Here is a 23,757-nt window from a genome sequence, read left to right as displayed (position 1 = left end):
TCACTTAGAAAGGGACACAATTCTAGTAGACCTATTTGGGTATAGCCCTAGGTTTTGGAAGTAAGGATAATATTACATATAAATTAGCAGATATCCCGGAACACAAGTGACCTTTACTCTCAGGGTGAAGGCCAAGAAGAATGTAATTTTCAAAGAAAAGTTATGTCCATTCTGTGGCAATGTGGGTAGAGTAAAATGGCTACATGGTGTTATTGGATAGATATGTGAGACATCCTCCTCCTACGCACACACTATAATAACAGTGGCTGTATTTACTGTATTATTCAGAAACAGGAAGCAGAGAGACTTCTCCAAATGGTTAGCCATAGAGACCAGGAGGAAGCTCAGAATAGTCTGCACGACCATGTGGAACTGGTACAGAGGGAATAGTAGTTGCTGAAGAAACAGTCAACAAGATGAATTTCTTCACCAAAAAGATGAAGCGGACATCCTCTGCCATCAATACCTGAATATAAGGTAAGGCCCTGGGAGTTTGATCATAGGCACAGGTGAAGAAGAATGGGGTTTATAAGCCTAGGGATTTACTTAAAGAGATGGAAAAATAACTTCGGTTAATCTGTATATTATTAGATTAAGTTTTCTGCAGTGAATCAAAATGGAGCTCAGGAGCTAAACTCAGTTCAATTGTTTAAACACTGAAAAAGCTCCAAATTTGATTCACAGTTTTTTAACGTATTATGAAGACATGCTCAGTGAGTGTGAAACAGTATGCATGATGGTGAGAGAAGCCTGCTCTTTAGCAGACATTGGTAAGAAAGCTCAAATAACAAGTAGAGGTTGACTGGGGCAACAGGGTGGGGAGGCACAGTCCGGGCAGAGGGAAAAGTGTATGCAAAGGCACTGATTCGGGAAGTGGCTTTCTTCCTGGCTCATCCCAAAGAAGCTCAGCAAGGCTTTGGATTTGTGGTAGAGGGGTATACTACATCAAGGAATTCAGTGTTTGTATTAGTTTTTTTGAAACTGTATAGTCGCTATCTTAGTCTGTTTGGACTGCTGTAACAGAATACCATAGGCTAGGTGGTTTATAAACAACAGGAATTTACTTGTCACAATTCTGGAGGCTGGAAAGTTCAAGATGAAGGCACCTGAAGATTTGGTGTCTGGTGATGGTTCACTTTGTCCTCACATGAAGGAAGGGGTGAGAGAACTCTCTGGATTCTCTTTTATAAGGGCACTAATCCCATTCATGAGGGCTCCACCCTTATGATCTAATCACCTCCCCAAAGCCCCACCTCCAAGTCCCATCATATGGGGGATTAGGCTTCAACATATGCATTTTGGGGGAACACAAATGTCAGTCTACAGCAGTCTCTGATTGTCTTCAAGTGGATCAGACGTATGATTGGATTTTAATTTTAAGGAAATAATGCTGGCTGTTCTATGAAGAATGGACTAAAGGTTGTGGTGGATAAGAGAGCTGGTGGCTGTATGAAAAATGAACTGAACAGAGGAAATAAAAATTGTAGAGACTAACCAGTAGGTTATTTCTATAGTCTAAATAGCAGGTGATGGTGTCTGGATATTTCTGGGTTAAAGATTAGAAAATTCCAAGGTCATAATGATTTTTAAAAATAAAGATTAAATCTCTTTGCTCTTGGTGAAGAGAACTTTAGTAACTTTCAGGTATTTAACCAGGTATTTACTAATAAAGTTCCCATTCTCTTCCATTCACCCTTTTGAACTTTCTGCAAATTTGTGTGAAGTCATTCATGCATCTTCAATTCATGAGAACAACATAGCAGAACGTGCGATGTTCTTACTTCCATTATACTAGGAGTTAGCTCTTTTTGTAATGATGTATATGAAATTAGTATAGTAATAAAGTAATAAAGAAAATGTATCTGCTATAAAGTAGGGGTGTTTAGCTGAAATGTTATAATAAAGGAGTTATTATTTTTTAACTAGGAAAGACTTTTCTTTGCATAATTTGGCATCAGAGTTTTGAACTGAATTTGAACTTAGTGGTGTATGAATTAGTATCCCCTTGCTTAGATGTGACTACATTTTTTTTCCAAGAAAAACAATTTGAAAGCCTTGGAAAAAAGCTCAAAAAATCCTCTTAATATATCAAATAACTCTTACAAAACAATTCTTTGATGTTAAGTGTGAAAGTATCAGAAACATGGAGATTAAATTTCCTCTGGGACATTTCTACATGAACAGAAAAAGTGCTTAGTAAAACACCTTTTGGGTTTTGCCTATTCCCAAAAGTATTTTAAAAGGAAAACAGGCATTTAACAAATCCAAGAGCAGCTGAATTTTTACATCCTTTAAAGAGACATATTGTGTTACTTAACTTCTTTTCCAGTTCCTTTAGTTTGATTCTTTTAATATATTTGGATTTCCTAAATTTTGCCAAGTTGGTTTTAGTTTTGGATATATATTTTCAGATAGGACCAACAAAATGACCAGAAGTCATTGGCAACAAAGATGCTCCTCCGAGGAATTTCTGAATTTAAAGTATAATATCCTTTCCCTGTTTACAACCACACCTTCCTCATTAAATGTAACTCTCATTCAGTGAGATCAAAGCTAACCCTGAGAAAACTGGTATAGAGTCAAAATATGTGGGCTGTGAGTAAAGTTGGTCCTGCATAAAATGCACCATGGAAACAACATGCATTTCTTAGAGAATCAATGTTGTTTCCCTGAATTCTGTTATTCAGTGACTTAAAAATTTTTATTGGTTTGTATTGGTCTCCATGATTCACTTTTATTTTCAAGAAAATAAGTGTTCATGAGGAAGGAAGCTAACAAATGAACTGAGCTAAGCACTTTACATATGTTATATTAACATTATATTTGAGCTGGTGAAATAAGAATTATTTTCCTTATTTTCAGATGAGCAAACAGAGTCAAAGGGTCAATGTTCACACTCAGGAAATAGTGGAACTGAGTTTTAAATTTTGACTGTTCTTTCCACTCTCAAAGTTACGGCTCTTTTTACTTTTCTGGTTTTATTTTTTCTCCTGTCATTTAAAGATGAATTTTGCTAAGGATCTGTACTTGGCTTTCTTTTAGCTATGGTTCCTCCCGATATGATGACATCCAATCCTAGATTTTCACTTAATACCTCTGAATAGATGATTCCTATGCATCTGTGCACTTTCCGTCATCACCAATATGTCAGGTCCTAATTGAATTCAAATTTAATTTTACAAAAGAATTTCTTAAGTGTGTAGGTCACTTTGAAGAATTTTACATCTTTAAATCAATATCCCCAGTGGGTAAGGTAAGTTATCCAATAGTAATACTCATATTTAAAATGGGCTTATATTCAGACTTGTATGAAAGTTTGGATATTTGTGTGGCATACAATTAATAGTAGATATAAATCTTGTTAGAGCAGATGTACTAAAGTCTTGATTTCACATTTTTATATGGGAGCATTTTATTTTTAGAGTGTAATATAGAAAAATATCCTGAGATGAAAGAGTTCTGAGTTTATGCTTTCATTTTAACATTTCCCTCCTTATACTGCATATATATACACATGCTTATAATGAAAGCATATTTTGACCTCTGCCATTGAAACAGAGTCCTACAGAGCTTCTTTTCTCTGACATATGAGATTCTTTGGCAAGAGTACAACTGAATTTTCTCAGCTTGCTGTATCTCCTATGAGACCAGCAGGAGAGAAAACCAATTGGCAATTCATTTCCCAGTTAGCATGCTTCCCTTTCTGTGTTTCAAACGTGCAGTCCCTTGTAAAATCTTATACTGAACTTTCATTGGATTCTTGAAATATTCAGTTCCTCTGCTGTATGATATTCTCACGCAGACAAAAAGGTTCAATTATAAAAAATATGTTCCATTAAGGACTGTAATAAAATATCACATTATGGTTATATGAGTACCCACACCTCAACCAGTGATAATAGAAACCATTACACACTGTGTGGTAAGCTACATAACCATTCGTGAAGCTAATCCTAAACCTTTGAGCAGTTTGGCCAAATTTCTCTAATTATCTTCAAGGTTATATCACTGCTATCATTGTTAATTGTATTTATTAATGTAATAGTTTCCTAAATAGAATTTAATGAAACAGTATATAACTACTTATTATGAAAACTTCATAAACATTTTTGAGTTTTTAATAGGAGTCATAGATATATAGAAAACTCAAAATTATTTCACTTTTTAGTGGTATAAATATTTAAATTACTTTTAAGTAGTAGTTTATTTAAGGTTGTTAGTTATCTTTTTAGAAAATAAACTTTTAATTTAAAAATTATTTTAAATTTACATAAAAATTGCAAAGATAGTACAAAGGGTTCTTGTACACTCTATGCTCAGTTTCCCTTATTATTAATATCTTACCCATATGGCACATTTATCACAATTAATGAAACTATATTGATACTTTATTATCAACTAGATTCCATACTCTATTCAGATTTCTTTAGTTTTCACCTAATGTACCATTTCTGTTTTAGGAACCCATTCAGGATAGAATACATTTAGTCCTCATGTATCCTTAGTAAACTCTTTGCTGTGATTTTTCTCAGTTTTTCCTTATTTTTGATGACCTAGACAGTTTTGAGGAGTACTGGTCAGGTATTTTGCAGAATGTCTCTCAACTGGAATTTGTCTGTTGTTTTTCTCATGATTAGAGTGGATGATGTTTATGGGTTTTTAGGAGAAAGAGCACAGAGATAGAGTGTCCTTCTCGTTGCATCACACCAAGTGTATATACTATCAACATCCTTAACAATGTTGATATTAACCTTGATTATTTGGGTGAGGTCATGTTTGTTGGATTCCTCCATTGTAAAATTGCTCTTTTTTCGCCTCTTTCCATACTGTATTCTTTGGAAGAGAGTCACTGTGCACAGCCCCATTTAAAGAGTGGGGGATTAATCCCAACCTCCTTGAGGGCAGAGTATCTACATAAATAGTTTAGAATTCTTGTGCATGGGCGATTTGTCTGTCTTCTCCCATTTATTTATTTATTCATTCATTTGTTTATATAAGTATGTGCATATAATTATATATATATTATAGTTATATAATAATATGTAAGCATATTATATATCATATTTTTTAATATTATATGAAACAGAGGCTTGGATAGGAGATTGCAACTTGTGTGTGACTTTTAGGTCATAATTCTAACTCCAAGAGGCTTATGTGGCAACTTTGAAGCATAACTTTGGATTTATTGAAACAGCCAGCCAATCATGATAAGAAAATCTTTTCCAATACAGTGAGTTCTCTGGTAATGTTGATAGCCTGGAACTGGGGCACATAGTTGAGTATAGCTTGTCCAAAGGCAAAGGCAACAAAATTAGCACGGAAAAAGTGAACAAAACACACTCAGTGAATGGCATTACTGAGAAAGCTGGACCTGCCGTCTACTCCAGTAAAGTCAATCACCCCTTGGGTATGTTGACCCAACACAGACTGAGTACCAAGGAATGATTGAGATCGTGGAGGAAGGGGCTATGAAAGGTGAGGTCTATCCATTTATCATAACTGGGACGGCCAACAAAGGAGACTGATCTCTTTACTATCTCTATGGTTTTTATCTTTTCCAGAATGTCATATAAATAAGCTCATAAAGTATGTAGCTTTTTTGGACTGGCTTCTTTCACATAGAAACATGCATTTAAGATTCATCGTGTCTTTGCATTAGTTTTACAGCTCAATCCTTGCATCATTGAGTAGTATTTCATTGTATGGACGTACCATACTTTGTTTATTCATTCACTTGTTGAAGAACATTTACTTGCTTCCTATTTTTGGTGATTATGAATAAAATGGCTATAAACTTTTACATGAATATTTCTGTATTATATAAATTTTCAATCAGTCCAGAAGTGTGATTGAGGGGTCATATTGTAAGACTGTATAGCTTTATAAGAGTTTGCCAAGCTGTCTTCAAAAATGGCTATATCATTTTTCATTCCTGTTAGCAATAAATGAGAGTTTATGTTGCTCTGTGTCCTTGCCAGCAATCAGTATTGCTATATTTTTGGATTTTGGCCACTCTAATAGATGTGTAGTGGTATCTCATTGTTTTAATTTGCATTTCCCCAGTGACAAATAATTGAGCGTATATTAATATGCTTATTTTCCATCTGCATATCTTCTTTGGTAAGGTGTCTGTTCAATCTTTTACCCCTTTCTAAATTGGGTTGTTTATTTTCTTATAGTTGAACTTTGATATTTAAAATTTTAAACTAAAAAAGGGAATATTCCATTGCAGATTGTATTCTGAGATATTTTATTACATTTATATGACCTCCAAATATAAAATACCCTTCAAATCACATTTGTCTTGACTGTACCTTTGTGATAGAAACCCTAATATTAACTGGTCAAAATTGAACTGATACTTGTAAATCTCTCTTGGAGCTCAATGGGGTCATGTTACTGCCCAATGCAAGTGTTATATTACTTCTAAAAACCACCCTCTATTTCCTTTATCCTTCCCATTGGCTGGAATGTGCACATGATTGCTATCACCTGAGCAGCCACCTTGGTCCTTGAGATAGGACACTAAGAATGGTAGTAGCGGGCTTCCCTGGTGGCGCAGTGGTGAGAGTCCGCCTGCCGATGCAGGGGACGCGGGTTCGTGCGCCAGTCCGGGAAGATCCCACATGCCGCGGAGAGGCTGGGCCCGTGAGCCATGGCCGCTGAGCCTGCGCATCCGGAGCCTGTGCTCCGCAACGGGAGAGGCCACAGCAGTGGGAGGCCCACGTACCGCAAAAAAACAAACAAAAAAAAGAATGGTAGTAGCAAGACAAGGTAGCCTGACTCCACGACAGATTCATAGAGCATTGCTGCATAGCTGCCTACCTTCAGATGCTTACATGAGAGAGAAATACATTTCTTTCTGCTTTACATCACTATTCTTTTAGGCCTCTGTTGCATGCAGCAAATCTAATCCTAATCTTTTAGGTCTCTGTTGCATGCAGCAAATCTAATCCTAACTGAACCAAGATCTGCCCTTAGGTTTGCTTAGTTGTGCCTTCTATGTGTCCTCTTAGCATACTGTATTTTCCCCATTGTGGCACTTTTCATATTTTATGGGAAGTTCTCATTTCATTGTTTTCCTCCCTCACTAGGATATAAATTCTATGAAAACAGGAGTCCTGCTCGTTGTTCTTTATTCTCAGATCTCACAGTGCCTAGCCAATGGTTAGTATTTTCTAAATTTTTATTGGATAAATCAATGACTTACTAAATGACCATCATATAATTAGAACTTTTATACGAAGATCCAAAGTTGTTTTTCTGCGTACGTTCTGTCTTCTCAATTATTTTAAAAGCCTCAAGGGAAGAGACCATGATTTATAGCACAAAGATCAATATAGTCAGTAAATCCTTGATGATAGCACCACACAGCTAAACAACTCAATTAAAATGTATAAAAGGTAGTGTGAGATGTAGCCCTAAGGAGGAAAACTCTAAGTACAAATACATAATTTTTTAAATCTTTATAGTAGTTGAGGATGCAAAGTAAATAAGACAAGGTCCTTGACCTCAGAGAGATCAACATTTGGTAGGAGAATTCAGCAAAATCAGTATGGCCCCAGACTACATGCTTCAAGTAGAGGAGAGGAACGTGAGCATGATATAACTGGAAAATGCTGGACTAATTATAAGCAGTTTTCAGCATACTAAGGCCAGGTGGAGAACAGGCCTTTTGGTGAAATGGAGAAAGGTCAGAAATGCAAGTCCTGAAGATACTTGGTTGCTTATAGTTTGCTCATTACCTGTACTCCGACTGTTGTCCTATCTCAAAATTGTTTCAGATATCTCACTTACAACTTATTACAACACTTTTTTTTTTACTGTGAAAGCTCATTAATTCATGATACTGCTATTCTTCTGGCTTCAAACTTTGAAAATGACTCATAGCATTTAAGACTATATTTATATATTTTTGCTGTATTTAACAGCCTTTGGATACATTAAAAATATGTTCCTATTAGGCAAAATGCTTGCTTCTCTAGTTTCACACTTATCTATGAGGAGATAATAATGATGAGCATCAATAACCTGTCACAATGTAGTCTCAAGGGTCTTAAGGTAATTAAATGTCAGTGTATTTAACTTCATTTCCTTTTGACCCTGGACCCACAGGTATACTCTGCTTTCCAAATTGCTGGGTTTTCAATGTACTTTTCTACATGAAGAATAATAATACTGCAACCACCACCACTATCTCTCCCCAAAATGTTGACTGAATGCTTACTCTTGATCAGATGATATTCTAAATGCCTTGACTAGGTATTAACACATTGAATCATAACAATCCCAGGAGTTAGATATTATTACTACTTCCATTTTGGAGAGGAAAAAACTGAGACATAGAAAAATTAGGTTACTTGTTGGCTATGTTATATAGTGATTTTGATCATGACAATTTTAATCCAGACAGTCACGAGTTTAAGACAGTCTGAATCTTAACCACTCTACTGTATTGCCTCTCTAGTATCTTCAGAAATGTATGTGCTAATCTATGTATCTAAAGTTTCTAGTTTTTGAAATTATTCTTGGGGATTGATATATGTTCATAGATTATTGGAAAGTATTTCTGGGGAGAAATTCATACTTAGATCACCCTATTTTACATAGTTGTCCAAAATCCCAGGGGATGGAACTTCTGCTAGAACTCTACAGTTTGTATATGAAGGTGTTATAAGAATTAAAGCAATTTCACTATGAGATTGAAGTTCCAAATTTTGACTCAAGAGGCTAGATGGGACTGCTATTCATATTTACAATGGTAGTGATTTTTAATAATAACAATGAACACAAGCACTCATTTAGGCATTCAGTCATCAAATATTCATTGAGCACTGACTGTTTGCTTGGTACTCAGTTATATGCTGGGAATTCAAAGAAACTGTTCCCTTAAGGAATTCACAATGGAGGAGATTCACGAGGAGGTAATTTCAATTGTTGTGGTTCCATGCTTTCATGGATATATATGTATATGCAGGCACAGATATGAGAGAGTAACATCTGTAGCCTGCAATGCAGTGGGGAAGGTCAGAGGATGTCAGGGCTAAGATGACTTCCAAAGGATGAATTGACCAATAGGAGTTAGAAGGTAGAAAAAAAAAAGAGATTAAAAAGGAGTGTCTTTTATCTTAGGAAAGATGAATTATTCAATAGGAACTAGAGACATGAAGTCAATGGGGAAGGAAATTCCAGGCAGATGGGTGAGGAGGATAGAAAGTATGGAGGAGAAAGAGTCTTGAAGAGTATGTAGTGAATTACAAATGGTTTGGTGGTGTTGTATGAAAAGTTTAAGGGAGGAAGTGGCAAGAGTTTAGATTCACCACTTGATTTGGCAGATAAACGGTAAATTGGAAACACATTTCTAAGAGTTTTTGTTAAATATCTTACATTTAAAGGTAGTGTACAAAAAAATCAAGGTTCTTGCAGGGGGTCTTCTAGCAATGGGAGATGGAAGGATGTATAGCCAAAAGGTGCTGAGAATCCATTTAGTCCAAGTTCTGCATCTAGTGTGTCAAAGAATCTGGCTATCTGGCTATCTAACTGTCTCAGACGACAGATTTGTCTTGGATTCTGCAGAACTGAGATGTTTGTGACATTCTAGTCCCAAAGGCATGCATGCACCCAAGGGTTGTCTGTTAAAGACTTGAGCAACTCATAAATTCAACTTATTTCACTCTAGAAATATGGAAAATAAGGTATCCTAGAAGTACCTATGAAGTTGCTAGGTATCTCAAGTGCGACATCCACATAGCGACATTGCATACCAGTTGTATGAAATAGATAAGGGTGTATAGTAATTCATTTCATTCTGCTTTATTGTCCCCTTATCTAATTTTAAACTCTACTCTGGGTCCAAGTTATATCATACCTAAATTAACTCCCAAAATTTAAGTTTTAATAAATTCAGGTTTTATTTTTCATAAACATTTATGTCATGTCACTCCCTGAAATCAAACACTCAGGATATTTTTTTTTTCCTGAGCCAAGTCAAAACTGTTGCTGGCAGTTAAAATCTTCCCCTTCATAGCCTCATATATTTTATTAAACCTATACTTTATTTGATCTCAATATGTATTACGTGCTTTAATTAGATGTCCTTTTCTACCTGAACACCTGCTGTTCTACTTAGCTGGAATGTTGTCACACCTCCGTTCCCCAGTTTGGCCCTCTGAAGTCTTACCTATTTTTTAAGTCTTAGTTCAAGGTCTGTATCTTTCATGGAGACTTTCTTGACTAGTCCAGGTACTGGAAGGTAAAACGATGAGCAATAATATATATTATTGATAAAAGGTATGATTATATTCAAGTTCAAATAGTATTCTAGAAATAGGTAGACCCACTTTAAAAATCCAAGGAGAAAATATGTGTGTACATACATGTGTGCATATATGCATGTGTGCACACACACACACACACACACACAAACACACACCATAAAAGTAAAAGAACATTAGAAAGGCCAGTTTAAACCAAACAATAGATGAAAAGTAATTATTGGACTTCTCTTTTTGCATAACTTTGACAGTATTACAGTTTGCTCACCCTTGGAAGGAAAATAATTAGTATTTGCATTGTCGTCAAAGAGGGACTGTAGGGATGCTAAACAGGGTAGACTATCAAACCTCTTTTTTTTACTAGAAGATGATTGAAATATGAAGCATTGAATGTGCCCCAAGATCAGTTCTGGGTGGAAACCTGGATGGAAGCAGGAAGGGAGCAAAATAATGAAGAGTCTTAGTGTGTGAGAGTGTGAGTGTGTGTGTGTGAGAGTGTGAGTGTGTGTGTGTGTATGCGCAGAACTGGAGCCCTGTAGCTTCTTCCGCTGCCTTCTGGGAGGTCTGTATGGTCAATGAATTGTGCACATCTGCATTTCCTCATCTTTTCCCCAGACATTGCTGCAAGCAGGAAACCACACACTGGGGAAAGATGGAAGCTCAGAGTCCTTGTGCTCTGTGAGTTCGGCTGGAATAAAGAAATCAAAGTACCCAGAGGCTTAGCATAGTCTCCTTGCCCTCGTCAGGTCTGCCCATAGTGGGATGTAGAACAGGGAGTCAACACCAGACCTCATTGATCTCACTTGCCTCTGATTATCATCCTAATTAGCAGCTAATTATTTTCTCTATTTTTCTCACTCTTTCAACTGTATTGGAGATCCTGGAGGGCAGAGACTGTTCTGCAGAACTGTTTTTGTCCTCTTAGTGTTTAACATAATGCTGAACACAAAGAAAGTGCACCATATGTTAACAGATCCCATTTTGTACATAAAGACATGAGGAGAAGTCCAGTGCGTTTAAGAGACATGATTTTAATAGTTCCATCGTAAGTAATTTAGTTTTTATTTGAGGCAGTTAACTTTCCACTAGATAAAAATAGCATTAATTGTGCATTTATTATGTGGAGAATGTTTTTACATATGTTATTTAACTTAATTATCACAGCCAGAGCCAGATTAAGAAGGAGACCATCTGTGCCATTGCCCAGAGCCCCATTCTGATAGGCATTAAAAATCTATGGCACTTAAATATCTCCGGAAGACAAAGGAATTTTTATTTATTAGAAGTCTTCTAAGGTCTTCTTACTCAAGCTGTGTTTCAAGAACCAGCAGGACAGGCGTAACCTGGGAGTTTGTCAGAAATGTCAAATGTCAGGCTCCACCCAGACCTGCTGAACCAGAATTTATTTGCATTTTAACAGGATACCAAGTACCACACTGGAGTTTGAAAAATAGGCTCAGGGATAGTATTTATGTGGTTAGAGGTATTACTTTTACAAACTGCTTAGGGGGAGTTATACTCCAAGAGACATCCTCCAGTAAAAATAGTTGCTCACTAAGCTGACTTTCTGGACCCATGAGTACAGCAAATTTCAGGGCTTTTGCTTTGCTAAGTGAAGTATACAAGTTTAGGGCCAGAGATAAGCTGCTCGTAATACAGCAGAGCCTGAGTATTGCTAGTAATACTAGCAAGCTTGACTTTCAAGTCAGGATGAATACAGATAACATTCTATGTACAATTCAAAACAAATATTTAAAAAATGTGAATATTAAAGGGCACTTCTGCTCATTATGTGTTAGGCATCCTGGACTTCTCAGAGTTCTTCACACTCACCTAGCACAGCAGGGACACTTTGCACCCACTGCTCCTTCTTCCTGGGATGCATATCCTCCAGGTCTTTGCTTGGCTGGCTCCATCTTGTCATTTAGGTTGCCCCACTGGAGAGTTTTTCCTTAGGCATCCTCATAAAATAGGCTTGTAGTCTCTAATCCTTCAATCTGCTAATAGCATTTATCACTTTCTAAACTCATTTATTTACTTACTTATTTGTCTCCTCCCCCCAATTGTTAGCTCAATGAGAGCAGAAATTTTGTCTCTGTTGTTTGCCATCATATTCCCTGTTCTAGTGCATGGCAGATGCACAATAAATAGTTGCAGGATGAATGAGTCAACAGATTATGAAACCAAAATGGTTACTGAGCTCAATATTCTAGCATATACTGCATTTTATATATATAAGTATATATGTATATATAAAATAATGAACTATATAATAATCATCCTCAACTTCATCCCAATTTTGCATTAGATTTTTAAGGGTTCCCTTTGAGAAGCAAGACACTTTGTTATAAATGCATGGCATAGATGAGACTTCGAAACCTTTTCAAGTTTTCGACAGCTATTGGCTGAGTGCTTTCAATACACTCATTGACAAGCACTGCCCTAAGGACCTAGCTCTGCTGCATGTTAATGCATGACTTTGCTCAAATTACTAAGCCTGTTTAAACTTAAATTTCCTCACATGTTAAATGGCACTGATAATAGTACCTGTACCTACCTCATGGGGTTTTTGAGACTATAAATTGGGGTAATGCATTGAAAATGCTTATCATAGAGTCTGATGTATTCTAAGCACTCAATAGATCAATATTAGTCTCAGAAAATTTACACAGTCAGTGCTTGGGAGGGTGAAGAATTATCTTTCTAATAGAAATAACATTTGCATTGTGATAACAGTGATAATAGATGGTATTCACAAATAATTTGAAATATTTTCCAAAGTACTCTCACCACATTCTCTTCTATTATTGTGATATATTTCCTTCATTTTATCTTCATAGAGAAAATAAATGTGTGTTTGACAAGTTCCTTTTACTTCTTTTAACCTTTCCCTGCTACATGCCTGTGTTGGATTACGATACATTAAAATTGGATATTTTACACTTTTTGTTGCCATTTTTATTAAAACAAAACACACATGTTGGGAATAGATCATAATGTACAGCTTGATTAATTTTCATGTGTCTACACCCACAAAATAAACATCCAGAGAAGAATATAGAACAAGACCAGATCCCCAGAAGTCATCCTTGTTCCAGTACTCAATCAATACTCCTCCCTGCCATAATCACCACTAATCTGACTTACATTATTGTGCATTGGTTTTGCCTGATTTTTAAGTTTATATATGGAATCACTAACACTCTTTTTTGTTTGACTTCTTTTACTCAACATTATGCCTGTGAGAATTATCCAGATTGTTGTATATTGCCATATATTGCTCATTTTAGTTGCTGCATAGTAGTTCGTTGCAGAAGTATGCCAAAATTTATTTAGCCATTCAAGGATTCTGCTGAGTGTGTGTAGTGGTATCACACTGTGATTTTAATTTGCATTTTCTCAATGTTTAATGGGAGGATAATATTTTCTTATATTTATTGGATAATCCTGTGTTCTCTTCAGTGAAGTGCCTATTTAGATCCTTGCCCATTTGAAAAATTGATTCTTGTGCCTTTTTATTGTTGTTTTTGAGACTGGATATAAAATTTGGGTATAAATGTTAGTTGAGTAAATGTGTTGGAAATACCTTCTCCCATTCCATGTCTTGCATTTTTACTCATTAATGGTATCTTGTGATGAACAGAAGTCTTCGTTTTAATGTAGTCCAATTCATAGTCCTTTTATTTATGGTTAGTGCTTTGCAGCCCTGTTTAAAAAATCCTTGCTTACCCCAAGAACATGATGATTTTCTTGTATAATACAAACTTTGTTTTTACCTTTCATATTTCCTTATCTTTTAAAGGAGATATATATTAGCTGGTATAGAATTTTCATTTGGTAAGATTTTATTACAACACTTTTTTTTTTTTTTTTTTTGCGTTACGCGGGCCTCTCACTGTTGCGGCCTCTCCCGTTGCGGAGCACAGGCTCCGGACGCGCAGGCTTAGCGGCCATGGCTCACGGGCTTAGTTGCTCCGCGGCATGTGGGATCTTCCCGGACCGGGGCACGAACCCGTGTCCCCTGCATCGGCAGGTGGACTCTCAACCACTGCGCCACCAGGGAAGCCCTATTACAACACTTTTTGTGTGTGTGTGTGTGTGTGTGTGTGTGTGTGTGTGTGTGTGTGTGTGTGTGTGTGTGTGTGTGTGTGTGTGTGTGTGTGTGTGTGTGTGTGTGTGTGTGTGGTACGCGGGCCTCTCCGGACGCGCAGGCTCAGCGGCCATGGCTCACGGGCCTAGCCGCTCCGCGGCATGTGGGATGATTCCCGGACCGGGGCACGAACCCGTGTCCCCTGCATCGGCAGGCGGACTCTCAACCACTGCGCCACTAGGGGAGCCCTACAACACTTTTAACAATACCCTTCTACTGCTTTTGGTTTGCACAGTTTCAGGTGGAAAATCCACTCTGTGCCTGATAAGTACTCCTCTGAAGGAATTGTTTCCTTTATCTCTGCTTGTGCTTTTCTTTTCTCTTCTTCACTAGTCTATGATGTGCTTTCATGTGGTTCCCCTTGTATTTTTCCTGCTTGAGATTTATAAAGGTTTTTGAAATTGTTACTTAAGGTCTTCAGATGGTTTTGAAAAATTGTCAGCTAGTATTTCTTCATATATTGCTCCCTTTTACCTCTTCAATTAAATATAGATATTTTCCTCTATTCCTCATGTTGTTTATACTCACTTGTATGCTTTATAATCTATATCTATATCTAAATCTATATATTATCTAGATCTTTATTTTAAAATTGCTGCATTTAAAAAGGGTATTTCATTTTTCCTTGGTTTTATTGAGATATAATTGTATTAACATGGTATTCATTTAAGGTGTACAGCATAATTTCATAATCAGTGTCTTGCAAAATGAGTACCACAACAGTTTAGTTATCGTCCATTACCTCACATAGCTACAAATTTTTTTTCCTGTGATAACTTTTAATATCTATTCTCTTAGCAATTTAAAAATATACAATACAGTGTTGTAAACTATAGTCACCATGCTGCACATTACACCCCCAGAATGTATTTACCTTATAACTATAACTTTTACTTTTTGACCACCTTCACCCATTTTGCCCACTCCCCCAATCCCCACCTCTGGCAACCACCACTCTCTTCTCTATATCTATGAGATCAGATTTTTTAGCTGTGTAGAAGTGAAATTATCCAATCTTTATTTTTCTCTGACATATTTCACTTAGCATAATGCCCTCAGGGTCCATCCATGTTGTTGCAAATGACATAATTTTCTTCTATTTTTATCGCTGAATAATATTCTTTTGTACATCCGTATACCACATTTTCTTTATCCATTCATCCATAGATGTGAACACTTAGTTTGGTTCCATGTCTTGGATATTATAAACAATGCTGCAGTAAGCATGGGGGTGCATATATTTTTTAAGGTTAGTGTTTTCATTTCCTTTGGATAAATACCCAGAAGTAGAATTGCTGGATCATATGGTAGTTTTATTTTTAATTTTTTGAGGAACCTCCATACTGTTTCCATAATGGCTGCACCAATTTACATTCCTACCAGCAGTGCACAAGGATTTCCTTTTCTCCACATGCTCATCAACACTTGCTATTTCTTGTTTTGTTTTGTTTGATAATATCCATTCAAACAAAAGCTGATAACTCATCATAGTTTTGGCTTGCATTTTCCTGATGATTAGTGATGTTGTTCTTTGAAAGACAACCTTAAGGAAATGAAAAGATAAGCAACATATTGGAAGAAAACATTCCCAATACATATATCTCACAAGGAACCTTCACAATTCAATAATAAGGAGTCAATCCAGTAAAAACTGGGAAGGGGAGTTCTTCAGAAAAGAAGCTCTGTGAATGGCCAGTTGGTCCCTGAAAAAATGCTCACTAGGTAAATGCAAAGTAAGATCAAAATGAGATATCAGTGTACACTCACTGGAATGACTGAAATAAAATACAAAAGCAGATTGATATACCAAGTTTAGGCATGAGTATAGAGCAGCTGTTGCTAGTTGGGGATAGAAGCTACTCTGGAAAATATTTTACTACTTTCTTATATGGTAAACATATTCTTACTGGGTGACAGCAGTTCCACTCCCAGGTATTTACCAAAGAGAAATTAAAAAAAAAGAAACTCATAAAAAGACTTGTATATGAATGTTCACAGTAGCTTTACTTATTACAGCTCCAAACTTGAAACAACCGAAATGTTCAAAAATAACTAAATGGAAAACAAATTGTGCAACACTCAGATGATAAATGCTACTCAGTGATAAAAAGGAACATGACAGCAAAGATAAGAAACAAAACAGTGCACACCATATTATTCTGTATATGAAATTATAGAACAGGTCAAAGTAAACTGTAATGGAAGGAATTATTTCAGTGGTTCCCTGGAAGTGGGGATGGGTGGAATTTTCTACAAAGCATCACGAAGGAATTTTATGAAGAAACAGAAATGTTCTCTTTCATGGTCACCATGATGTTTATATAGGAATATGCATTTATAAACTCGTCAAATGGTATAATTTAAATTGTGTATTTTATTGTTATATAAATTAGACTTAGATTATTTAAGTTTAATTCAATGTAACTAGTTAATTATCAATGATTGGATTTAAGAAAAAAGCATTGGTTTCTGGGAATAATGTTCTCCTTCTTAAGAAGTATTATAATATTTTTTTCACTCTCTCTCTCAGCATTCTAGTTCTAATGCAAAATCACCTTAATCCAACCAAGGCTGAGTTTCAGGATTTGTCATGGCTGTTTTTTCTCTAGTCTGCCCTTACTTCTAAAGCATAGCCCTTAATGGTACTTTGTTGCCCTTTTGGGATGTTTCAATTCAGAGCCCTAAGTGTTTACCCTTTACCTTGGCTGGCTCAGAATTCCAACCTGATCTGCCCAGCACTGCCCAGATTGCCGCTCACTTCTTAATTCTCCCAGTGGTGCTTTCTGCTTGATTTTTTCTGCTTCCCTCATGTATGCATAGTTTGAGGATCTCAAAATGCCAAGAGGGGAGATTGTAGGCAGAATGTTAGCCTCCCTTTTCTGGAGTTCCTTCTTCTCCAGCATCGAGTTCATTTAAATTTTGAGTCCTTTGGTTTCTTTCAATCACTTTTAACAAATGTTATTTGAGTACCTACTATGTTTCTGGTACTACGGCACATCCTGTAGGACTAACAAAATTTTATCGTCTGCTTCGATCTTTGGGGTAGAGGGAGTAGATATGGACAAGGAAGAGGAGCAAGAAAATTAGTAAACAATTTAAGAATGATTTAAAGTAGTTCACAAGAAAGTGCTGAGTTTATTGATAACATTATCAAATGCTGAGGGAGGGATGGAAGGGAAAAAAAAAATCACTGCTGCCTGGAATTATAGAGGATAGACTTCTTGAAGATGGTGCTAGTAGAGCTGAATCTTGACTGAAGAACTGGGGCTCCATAATTGGGATTAAGCCTGGATTAAGATATGGTATTAGAGAAATCTTAAAATGGGGATATAGTCAAATTAGGATAGTCGTGGAGTAGACAGGAAGTCTTTTTTAATCACTTTTTTTCATGAGATACAAACTAATTATATATCTTGCCATAAGTTACATACTTAGTGGCAGATATGGGACTAAAGCAAAGTTTCCTAATTCTGCACCAGTGTTTCTTCCTCATAGACACACTTTTTTTTTTTTTTTTTTGGTGTAAAGGAAGAGCCATAAAAGAATTATGACATATCTTACCTGAAATTTTGAAAAGATGTACTGCCTGGGCTCCAAATCAATGGATTCATCTGGGAAATACACAAGGAAGAGCTGATGAATCTGTTTTTTAAGTTTGATGTGGAACATAAAGGAATGATTATGGCTTATTCATGAGAGTGTTGACAACTGAGTCAGAATGACATACTCAAGATGGAATCACACAAAGCTGTAAGATACATAACCATTCAAATCCTATTAAAATAATTTGTTCACCAAATACATATGTGTTCTGGTTGGACATAATTCCTGCCTCCTGTGTCTCTGGAATTATTTGCGGCAAATTATCCAAAACTCCTTGAGAGTAGGCTTTGTGCCTTTATTACTCACCTTTGCATTACCAGGGTCTAGCAAAATATTTGGTTAATAGTTGGTTTTGCATAAATGTTTGATGGATTGAATTAAGTTAATTTTTATCCATTGGGTTATGGAAGAAAGACACACACAGAATGAACAATACACTTGGAATTATCATTCCTGTTCATGATGTAAATTGGTTCAGTACTTTCGGAAGGGTATTTAGCAATAGATATAAGAGCTATAAAAATTACATGTGCTGTTTTAAGTTATTAAAATCCAACTTCTAGGCAAATTCCTAAGGAGATAATAAAAAAAAGGAAGTACTATTTGTGAAACTATTCACAGAAGCTTTTGAAAATGAAAAAATAAAAAAAGCTGTAATGAATAGAAGTAGCCATAATGTCTAACAATAGAGAAATATGCAAGAAAATATGCCAGCTTCAATATGATGGAGGCATTAGAAAGGACACTGTGAATACTGTGTAGAACACAGAAAATGCATACAATATATTACATAAAAAATGAGAATCAATAGATATATACTGTAAAATTACAACTATAGAAAATAATTAAATATACTAGAAGGCCATGCAAAAGATAATAGTTTTGTAGGCTGGAGGTTTTATAAATTCAGATGGATGCTGAGAAGGTAAGTATCCAAGATGAGCTTTATGAATAGTCACAGTGAGTGGTGTGGTTTAGAAGGTGAGAGGGGATCAATGAGGGCTCCTAGAATTAGCCTCTGGTTTTGCAATTCAGAATTCATTACACAGAGGCAAACCTCAATTATCTTTTTAGGCAAGATACATAATATACCTTATCTAACTCACAATGTTTTTGTGACACTCACATTAAAAAATGGAAGTGAGAAAATCTTGAAACTGTAAAGCATGATGCAAATACTATAGATTATCATCATTCTCTCTGGTATTCATACCAGTACTGATAGTTCCATTGAATCTTGAAGTTTCTTAATATTGAGTCCTCGGTCAATAAGTGTATAACCATGAGAGGGCACAAACCTTGAATACTCTTGGGCTGGCCATCAATATTAGTACCTGGAAGTGGCTAGAACCAGACCTAGGCTGAATATTCCAAAGCTGGGGGAAAGGAGAGAGAGAAAAGGACTACTGATTCTGTGCTGCTACAATCATCTCTTTATATGCAAGAGGGTTTGCCTTAAACATGTGAGTACCATCCTCTGGACACAACACAAGTCCTCAGTTAGTATTTGCTAATCATTTACTTTCTCTCCTGAGAAATTGTCTTTCAAGTGCTCAGTCTAAATATAATTACGTTTATACTATTTGCTACTACATAGCTATTTCATTTTTCTTCCCCTGCATCATTTGTGCCTTTAGGTGATATGCTCCTTGGAACAGAACTATTTTTTTGGGGGGGCACAATTTGTCCTACTTTTGTGCACTGGTTATAGAATTCTAGCAAAACTGAATGCTAAAAACGGGAATGCAGGATAGAAATAACCCAAAACCTCCTGGGAGAATATGAATTTGGTAATGCATATAGAAGGATATAAAATTAGATTGTAGTTAAGGAGGGTTAAATTACATTTCTTGTTTTATCTTTGACTTTCTGTACAACCTTGGAAAAAATTACCTGCGTGCTCTGCTGTAGTGCCACTGGTTCAGACCTCTGGCTCTTCAACCCAGGATTCTATTGCTTGAAAAGCTGTGAGAGGACGTGGCTCTCTTCTTATTCACTAACCATAAAGATACACTGGGATCAGCTGCTCATGGCAGACGCTTTATGATTCCGTCATTAGTAATTTCTTATCACCTTTCTTAATGCAGTAGTATGGACTGTCTATTCCACTTCTTGATGTAATATGTACCCAGGTTTAGTTTTTATGATGTTTTCTCTTACTCAAACTAAATATGTCATTCGAGTTTGAAGAGTATCCTCTCATGTCATTCAGGCAGATAACTATTCAATAGAAGCTCAGGTACAAATGGTTTAATAAATGATTGCTTGTACAAACTTTGGGAAAGTCTTTTATATTCATACCTCATTGATATAAAGTAGGGAAAATTGCCTGTCAAAGAGTCTGAAATATCAATTAAATAAATGCTAGTTTCTATCCTCTTCTTCTTTACCTGTTTTTGTAGAATGCACTGGAACAGTATGTAAGGCATTCGCTATCTTTATTTCACAAATTTAAGAAGTTAAAGATTCAGAGAGCCTGAAAGTCTAATAACCTATAAGTAGAAATGAGTGGACTCAATCCTGTTTATTTACAAGTTTGTGAACTCAAATAATATTTAAGAATCAACTATATCACAACTACTGTTTTAGGCCCTGACAACTTATATTCTAGTGGTTGTAAAATTTCTCATTGCACTATATTCCCCACAATGGATCACAGTCTTCCCAATGAGGATCTTCTAATCTATGATGTCTGAATGAATATTAATTCTTTTTCATATTATCCAGTTGTTCATTCACCATAAAGAAAAAAACAAATAAATTGCTTTCTATGTATAAAATATACATAAGTAAGGGGCTTCCCTGGTGGCGCAGTGGTTGAGAGTCCGCCTGCTGATGCAGGGGACGCGGGTTCGTGCCCCGGTCCGGGGGGGATCCCGCGTGCCGCGGAGCGGCTGGTCCCGTGAGCCGTGGCCACTGAGTCTGCGCGTCTGGAGCCTGTGCTCCGCAGTGGGAGAGGCCACAGCAGTGAGAGGCCCGCATACGCAAAAAAAATAAAAAAATAAAAATAAAATATAGTGGTAAATACTAGATCAAAGCAAGAAATACATTTCATGTGACTTTTTTCCCTCCATGAATTTGCAACATTTTTCATGTTTAGCAAGGTCATTGTTAATGGAGGTTATGTGATGTCGGAGGGACAGAGGGCATAATGAATGTTCAAGCAATACCATGGACTTTGGTATTATAGTTGAAATTGAATATCAGCTCTTCTGTTTATTGACTGAGTGAATCAAGACAAGATATTTAAATTTTCTAAGTCTCAGATGTCTCATTTGGTAAATTGGAGATAATCCCCCCTTCATAGAGTTGTTAGAATCAGAGGGAAAAAAACGACAAACAAAGACCATGACCTGGAGGACAGAAGTGTTCAAAAACATTAGTTCTGTCTCCTTCCTTAGTGGAAGCTGCCGTATCATTGAGCAAAGGACTTAAGACTTCAGCACCTTAACACAGTGCACCTCATGAACTCTTGGACCTGTGTTCACCATAATCACCACCACAAGTGCCAGGTTTCCCAGACTATTGACTGTCTCCTGCACCCTCTCCCTCTATAGTGCTTCATGACAGAACCTGACCCAATTCTCTGCTCTTCCCCTCCACTCCTCGACCATCCTCTCCATAGCCCTCTCTGGATCATCAGTGAACAGCAAAGTCCTTTTTACGGTCATTTACTTCTTGAAATATTCTCTTTCCCTTTCCTGTCCTCTGAATCCTTTCAAGGAGTGGTTTATTTATTTTTTTTCACATCCTGTATCTGTCAGGACCAGAAAGTGGGGTTGGATTCTCTTTCAAAATCTTTTGCTACTTGGAAATCATCTCTTTGCTTCTATTGGAGTTGCTGAAGAAGAAAAAAAACAGTCACATGGAGAGTCTCCCTTTGAAAAAGTACAAACAACTATCCCCAAAAAGCTACGTAGAAGTCATGTTTCATTTCAATCATCTGTCCATTTCTCAACTTCTATTTATAGCAAATTAGCAAAATTGTTGCCTATACTTAATTACCCCCATTCATGCTTTTGAAAGAAAGAAAGCGCATAGTAATATTGTAGTTCCTTTATTTCTCTATAATGATCTAATTTTATTCATGCCCCCAACACCCACTCCCCTCTGAGTGGAGTAATGAGATTACATTTGGACCAAAAGTGTAAATGGTCTAATAAATTCTACTACGGTCACTTTGGACCCCTTTACACAATTACTCAAACTTCTGATTTCTCCCCTTCTCCTGCTCCTCTCTAAGATAGAAAATGGTTGTATGAAAAACCTTTTAAGGCTGAATGACTTGTAGGACAGATAACTCTATGATCTCACCAAAAAAACAAACTCATAGAAGCGAAGAGTAGAAAGGTGGTTGCTAGGGATGGGGCACAGTAAGGGGGAAACGGGTGAAGGTTGGCAAAGGTTGGGAAACTTCGAGTTATAAAGTGAATAAGTTCTGGAGATGTAATATACAGCATGGCGGCTATAGTTTACAATGCTGCATTGTATATTTGAAAGTTACTAAGAGAGTAGGTCTTAAAATTTCTCACTGCACACACACAAATTTTAGTTATATGAGGTGATGGATGTAGTAACTAAACTTACTGTGGTATAATCATTTTGCAGTGTATACATATATCAAATTGTCATGTTGTACACCTTAAAATTTACTCAATGTTATATATCAATTATATCTCAAAAAAGCAATGTTATATGTCAATTATATCTCAGTTTTATTCTATATGCAAGGATCATTCTAGAAAAATTGAAAAACATAGAAATAAATCTTATCCCCCCCAAAACAAACAAAAAACAAACCAAAGAAGTCTACATGGCCTTGTGGGGAAAAGGCCCCAGACTCTACTGCTGGTCCTGGAATGTGCCCACTTGACAACTGCTAATGCATGGGAAGGCCATTCCCGTCTCTAATTGTTTTGTTGACATGTGCTACTGTCTGTAGCTGAGGAATTCATGGTATAGTCAGTTCTGCTATAATGCTTGTTTTAAAAGCACGATTGATATATTAGGGAATAATTAGCATAAATCCTGCTTCCATTTGCTTGTGCTGAATTTCTTGAGCAGGAAGGAGTAGGGGAATCCTGAAAACTGCACCAAGCAGAACTGAGCCCTTAGAGGAGTATACAAAACACATATATGCACACACCTCAAGCAGCTCCCAGCTGCCTCAGTTTACCCCATGTGTTATGAGCCACTCCCATACTCATCTGGTGTTGCAACGTTTTGTTTCTCCACTACTTTCCAATAACTCACAGCTGTAACTCTTCTAATGCCCAAATTTTCCAAAGGCAAATTTCAGGTCTTTTTCAGGGGAAACTGCCATATTTATTGTAGTATTTTTGTATTTCTCAACTATTTAACATGTGTAAACTATACCTTCAGTTTAACTAGGTCCCGGTATTTATTTTTATGTGCCACTGATAAAATTTTTTTTTTTTTTTTTTTTGCGGTACGTCGGCCTCTCACTGTTGTGGCCTCTCCCATTGCGGAGCACAGGCTCCGGATGCGCAGGCTCAGCGGCCGTGGCTCATGGGCCCAGCCGCTCCGCGGCATGTGGGATCTTCCTGGACCAGGGCACGAACCCGTGTCCCCTGCATTGGCAGGCGGACTCTCAACCACTGCGCCACCAGGGAAGCCCTCTGATAAAATTTTTTGAGTGTCATTCCCAAACCTCATTTTCCCAGTAAGCCCTGAGGTTTTTATTGCATGGTTATTATTAGGAACATGTAT

Source organism: Grampus griseus (genome assembly GCF_964374135.1).
Source record: "Grampus griseus genome assembly, chromosome: 10".
NCBI classification, from domain to species: Eukaryota; Metazoa; Chordata; class Mammalia; order Artiodactyla; family Delphinidae; genus Grampus; species Grampus griseus.
The sequence above is the reverse complement of the archived record's forward strand: the minus strand, read 5'-3'. Positions refer to the sequence as shown.